This window comes from Elephantulus edwardii, unplaced genomic scaffold (genome assembly GCF_000299155.1).
Source record: "Elephantulus edwardii isolate Elephantulus edwardi_28Jun2011 unplaced genomic scaffold, EleEdw1.0 scaffold00002, whole genome shotgun sequence".
Lineage (NCBI taxonomy): Eukaryota > Metazoa > Chordata > Mammalia > Macroscelidea > Macroscelididae > Elephantulus > Elephantulus edwardii.
This window is the reverse complement of record NW_006399752.1, coordinates 44,049,094-44,055,727: the sequence shown is the minus strand read 5'-3', so window position 1 is coordinate 44,055,727 and position 6,634 is coordinate 44,049,094. Positions and strand designations below refer to the sequence as shown.

General features: G+C 44.6%; 1 pseudogene; it reads left to right on the top strand.

Annotated features, from left to right (window-relative positions):
- The first annotated feature begins 2,323 nt into the window (after window positions 1-2,323).
- Window positions 2,324-3,064, top strand: LOC102875967 (annotated as a pseudogene).
- The last annotated feature ends 3,570 nt before the right edge of the window (window positions 3,065-6,634 follow it).

Here is a 6,634-nt window from a genome sequence, read left to right as displayed (position 1 = left end):
AGAGTGTTTGAAGACATATATTTCTAAAAGTCCCCACTCATATGTCAGTTTGCCAGACTGCACTGGTGTGTTGCTGGATGCCGAAAGCTGTGCGACCGGTATTTCAGATACCAGCAAGGCCACCACGGAGGACAGGTTTCAGCAGAGCTGACAGATTAAGAAGCAAGCCTGGTCAACCAATTCTGAAATAATGGGCACTTCCAAGCCCCATGAATAGCAGCGCAGCATCATTGCTGATGTCAGATGGATCTTGGCTGAGAGCAGAGAAAACCAAAAATATGTTTACTTGTATTTACTTGAATACACAAGGGCATTCAACTATGTGGATCATAATGCATTATGGATGACATTGAGAAGAATAGCAATTTTAAATACTTGATTGTACTTATACAGGCATTTGACTGAGTGGATCACAACAAATTGTAGCTAAACTTGAGGAAAATGGGAATCCCAGAAAAATTGATTGTGCCTGTGAGAAACCTATACTTGGACCAAGAAGCAGTCCTCAGAACAGAGCAGAGAAACACTGCATGGTTCAAAGTCAGGACAGGAGTGTGTCAGGGATGCATCCTGTCTCCATATCTTTTCAATCTATATGCAGAACAGATCATTTGGGAATCAGGGCTTTATGAGGAGGAATGTGGCATCAGGATTAGAGGTAGAGGTAGACTCATCAACAACCTGTTATGCAGATGACACAACTTTGCTCGCTAAAACTGAAGAAGACCTGAAGTGCTAGCTACAGACAGTGAAGGACTGTGGTCTTCACTATGGATTGAAAATCAACATCAAGAAGTCAAAAATTCTCACCACTGGGCCAATTGGCAGCACCATGATAGATGGTGAAGAGATTGAGGTTGTTAACAATTACCGCTTGCTTGGCTCCACAATCAACACTATTTCCCCCACCCCCCCAATCAATACTCTTAACACCAGCAACCAGGAAATCAAAAGTTGAATTGCATTTGGAAAATATGCTGTCAGTATCCTCTCCAGAATGCTGAAAAGCAACTATGTCAATCTAGAGACTAAGTTGCACCTAATCCAGGCCATGCTCTTTGCAATTATTTGTTATGCATCATAGAGCTGGACAATGACTAAGAATGACAGAAGAAGAATCGATGCCTTCGAATTATGGTGCTGGAGTAGTCTTGAACATTCCATGGACAGCTAAGAAAACAAACAGGACTGTCTTGGAGAGGGTAAAACCAAATCTCTTCTTGAAGGCTAGGATTTTTTAAAACATTTTTATTTTGTGTGCATGTACCGTCAAATCAGATCTGACTGGTACAGGAGGATATTGCTCCTCCTTCTCCGGCAGATCATCTGGTGGATTCAAACCGTGTACCTCTGGGACTGCAGTGCAACTTCTTGCCACTAGGTCACCAGAGTGCCCAAAGGCTAGGATTTTGAAGCTCTGTCTTACACATGGTCAGGAGAGACCAGTCCTTGGAGAAGGACCTCATGCTTGGAATGATGGAGTGTCAGTGCAGGAGAGGAAGATGCCGGATGAGATGCATTGATATAGTGACTGGGGCCATGAGGGCTGGTGTGTGGGAATTAGTGAGACAGGCTCAGGACAGGGCAGGGTTCAGAGCTGCTGTATATAGAGTCACTATGGGTCGCATGCAACTTGATAGCACAAAACAACATCAACATATCTGTTTAAAGGTCCAAGAAGCAGGCTTTTAAACACAACAAGGAGAAGAGACACAACCTGGGATTTTAAATAAAGAAAAATGAGTTGTAACCTTTCACCATACAGAGTCAGTGTGTAGAGAATTCTGGTGGTGTAGTCTGTGGGGAGTTACACTGCTCACCCAGAGACTATGCCTCTCCAGGTGTTCAAATCCACCAGCAGTTCTGTAGAGAGAAGATGACAATGACCTTCCATGTCACATCCAGCCTCAGAAATCCAATGGAGGGTCAGCTACGAGTCAATTCAAACTCAATAACAATGAAAGAGAAGAGAAAGAGAAATATTGAATAGGAATATTGAGCAGATACTATGAGAAGATGGATTATATGAAAAAAAAAGTGGTATCAGGATTGGAGGAAAGTCATTAATAACCTGCATTATGCAGATGACAATACAGATGACATGACTCTGCTCAAGTGAAAAGGACTTGGAGCACTTCCTGAAGACGATGAAGGACCACAGCCTTCCATAACGAGAAGACAAAAATCCTAGCAACTGGACCAACAGGCGCATCATGATAAGTGGAGAACAGATCAGAGTTGTCAAGAATTTCATTTTACGTAGACCCACAATCAACGGCCATGGAAACAACAGTCAAGAAATCAAAAGGCGGTCTCAATTGGCATGGCGGGACTGGAGCTGCTGTCGGACCTGGGCTACCACGTGGACGGGGCAGGGGGGGTGGGGGCGCGGGGAAGCTGCGCAAGGTCCATGCGGGCATGGGCGTGTTCGCTCAGGCGGACAGCTCGGCCTACACCGAGCAGGCGACACCAAGGCGCTGGCGGTGGTGTACGGGTCACACACGAGATCCGGGGCTCCCGGGCACGAGCCCTGCCTGACCTGGCACTGGTCAAACTGCCAGTACAGCTCAGCCACCTTCAGCACTGGGGAGTGCAAGCGGCGGTCACACGGGGACAGCAAGTCCTGTGAGATGGGCCTGCAGCTTCGCCAAACCTTCAAGGCAGCCATCCTCACCCAGCTGCACCCTGGCTCCCAGGTTGACAGCTACGTGCAGGTGCTGCAGGCAGACGGTGGAACCTATAGCTTTGTGTGAATGCAGCCACCCCGGCAGTGCTGGACGCCGGAATACCCATGAGGGACTTTGTGTGTGCCTTTTCGGCTGGCTTTGTGTACAGCACAGCCCTGGCTGACCTGAGCCACGTGGAGGAAGCAGCGGGTGGCCCCCAGCTGGCCCTGGCTCTGCTACCGGCCTCAGGCCAGATTGCACTACTGGAGATGGACCCCCGGCTACACGAAGACCAGATTCTGGAGGCCCCTGCCCAGGCTGCCGGCAATGAGCACACTGTGCTGGACCGTGTGGTCCGGAAGCATGTGTACTAGGCCTCCCTCTTGCTGGGAGACTGACCACTTGACCCCACCTCTTGAATAAAGCTCTGCTCTGCGTGTTAAAAAGAAAAGAAAAAAGAAATCAAAAGGCATGTTGCATTGGACAAACCTGCTGTCACAGACCTCTTTAAAGTGCCAAAGATCACGGTTGCCTCCTTAAAAACTAAAGTGTGCCCGACCTAGACCATGATATTCTCAACTGCTTTGCATTCACAGGAAGGCTAAAGAAATGACAATAGTTAAAGAGCAGGGTTTCAAGTCTTTTGTTTATAATGTTACTATGAGTCATGCTCAACTCGATGGCAATCAACAACAACATGAAAACACATAGCAGAAAAATTGAGACTTTAACTGTGGTGTTAGAAAGATGGGTGAAGAATCGATGCCTTTGGATTGTGGTGTTGGCAAAGACCACAGCACCGACTGCCAAAAGAACAAACAAATCTGCCTTGGAAGAAGTGCACCCAGGATGCTCTTTAGAAGCAAGGATGGGGGATGGGGAGATTTCATCTCATACACTTTGAGAATATCCTCAGGAAGTGAAGAGTAGAGGATCAGCAGAAGAAAGGAAGACCCTCAATGCAACGGAGCCATGAGCTTAAGCACCTCGTAGACGATGAGGACAGCACAGGATCGGGCCGAGTTTTGATCTGTTGTACACGGTGGTTGCTATAAGTCAGAGTTGACTTGAGGGTCCCTGACGACAACATCTCCAAAAGACAGGAAACAGAGAGCAATTTGCCTCTCTATATTAGCTTAAAAGTTATAGCGTGAAAGAATCTGCAAATCAGATATATCACTATTCATGCGAAATGTACAAAAATTGCTTTTTCTATCTTCAGAGCCCATTGTAATGTTTGGTTGATTGTTTTTTTTCTTTAAGCCTCTTGTTTAGAATCAACAGGACCTTGTGGAGACCCTTTGTATTTCAAAGGCAGTTGGGCCCTTGGGCCTGTAGCCCTCATGCCTAGTGTTACTATATTTTGGAGGAACATTCTTTTAAGTGGTATAGCACTGGTCTGTCAATTTGCTGTACAGAGGTAACCTGAGGTTGCTGTGATGCTGACCCCTGTAACACTGGTGTGTCAAATGCCATAATAGTTACCCATGGTGTACAGTGTTTGGTGGAGCTCCCAGGTTAAGACAGGTTTGGAATTAAGAGTGGTATCCACTTCCTAAACAACATGGCTCTGGAAACTCTTATTAATTTAGAGAAATGACAATAGTTATAGAACAGGGTTCAAGTCTTTTGTTTATAATGTCACTATGAGTCATTCTCAACTCGATAGCAATCAACAACAACATAAAAACACACAGCAGAAAAATTTAGACGGTAACTGTGGTGTTAGCCTAAAAATGGGATTTTTTTTAGCCATTTAGCCTCTGGTCTCAAACTAGTCGGTCTTGGAGAGGGTAAAACCAAGCTGCTTCCTTGAGAAAATGATTTTGAAGTTCTATCTCACATACTTTGGGCACGTGGCCAGGAGGGACCAGTCCTTGGAGAAGGACATCATGCTTGGAATGGTGAAGGAACAGCACAAGACAGGAAGACCTGGGATGAGATGGATTGACTCTGTGACTGAAGAAGTGAGATTGGGCCTGTCAGAGGTGATGAGATTGGCTCAGGATAAGGCAAGGTTCAATGCTGTTGTGCACTGGGTCGCTATGAGTCGCAGGCAACTGGGCGACCCATAACAACAACATACACCACAATATTGTTGGAAAAACCTGATTCTTGCATAGAAGGGTAAGTATACAAAGTTATTTTTAAAAAGATTCTCCTTAAACAATATAGATGTACCTGATGAATAATACATCATAGTACCTAAGAAATTAGCATGGGCTCATCCTAATGTGATTGTCTGATTCAAAGTGGCCCATGCTTGTCCTCCTCAGTCCACTGCTGCCTAGAAGGTCAATCTTCATGCATTCCATTTCCTTTTTTACAACTTCCATTGTTCCCATATTCATACTTCATATATTCCGTGTTCCAATTATTAATGGCTGTTTGTAGCCATTTCTACTTATTTTTTAGCAACTTCCTACTTGGGTTCTATGTCTTGTTTCCAAGATGTGTCTTGGGAAAAGTGCATCCAGAGTGCTCCTTGGAGGCAAAGATGGTGAAGCGTCATCTTTCATATTTTGGATAAGTTGGGCAAGACTTTTCCTTGGAAAGGGAGATGATGCTTGCAAAGATGGAGGGTCAGCGAAGGAGAGGAAGACCCTTAATGAGATGATTGACACTGTCACTTCAGCAATGGGCTCTAGTGTATCAGAGATGATGAGGACGGCACAGGATAGAGCAGAGTTCAGATCAGCTGTTTACAGGGTTGCTATGAGTCACAGTCAACTCAAAGGCACCTAACAGCAACTTCCCAATGACTTAAACACAAATCTTTATGGAGTGCACACCCGTGTTTATTGCGGCTTTGTTCGCAGTAGCAAAGAGCTGGAAACAACCCAAGTGCCCATCAACAAACAAATGGCAAGGAAGGTCTGTTGGCCTAATGGCAAAGAAGCAGCAGTGCAATACCAGAGGCACGCAGTTCGAATACACCAGATGCTCTGCTGGAGAAGGAGGGACAATCTCCTCCTCTACCAGTCAGATCCGATTTGATGTACACACACACATGGTAATTTTTTAAAAAAAAAGTTTAAAAAAAACCAGCACACCAAACGAATGGCTAGAGAAGCTGTAGTATACAAAATGGAATACTATGCAGCATTGAAAAACAAGGAACTCATGAAATATTATTCAAAATGGGTGACCCTAGAGGACATTATGCTGAGTGAAAAATCTCAGTCACAAAAGGACAAATATTGCATAGGACCACTGTTATAAAACGGGACTGACATCGGGGTTGAGGGAAGAAAGAGAGGAGGAGATGAATGAAATATACTGCATTGAAACAGATAAGGGAGAGAACTGTTTAAAAGGGATATATTATTGGGTATTATTGTCATGACAGGAGTCCAGAATGAAGGCTGCACAGTGGAGTGGGCTTGAGGGAAGGGGTTGCACAACAAGGAAAGAGTTTTTCTTTTACTTTTCAAGGAGAAGAGTGAATTGGGGGAGCAGGAGGTGGGCAGGGAAAAAAGTGCAACAATGACTGGAAACTCTAAGTCCTTGTAAACTTATATTAAAATTAATTTTAAAAACCCTTATAGAAAAGTACAACAATTTCATTCTTACATGAGAACTAAGTTTACAGAATAAGGAATACAAATCTTATGCATGTAGGCACGTATGGTTCCATAAAAATTCAAATTCAACTTAAAACAAACAAGCAAACCCCCTCAACTTACCTCTGTCTCAGAACTAATCCCTACCTGACCCTCCAGAGGTTGTCATGTAAATCTCCTGTGGAGCAGCTGGTGGACTCAAACTGCCTGCCTTTGAGTTGGTAACAACCCCTTACTCCCTAGGCCCCCAGAACTCTCTGTGAGTCCCTACTAGAAGATAAAGTACAAGGTGTATTTCTCAGTGTTGCGGTTATCTCTCACATACTCTTACTTCAAGGATCACAAAGTTCACAACAAATCGCTCAGTGTTGCTGCTACAGAGACTTTAAAACCCTCAGCTTACAA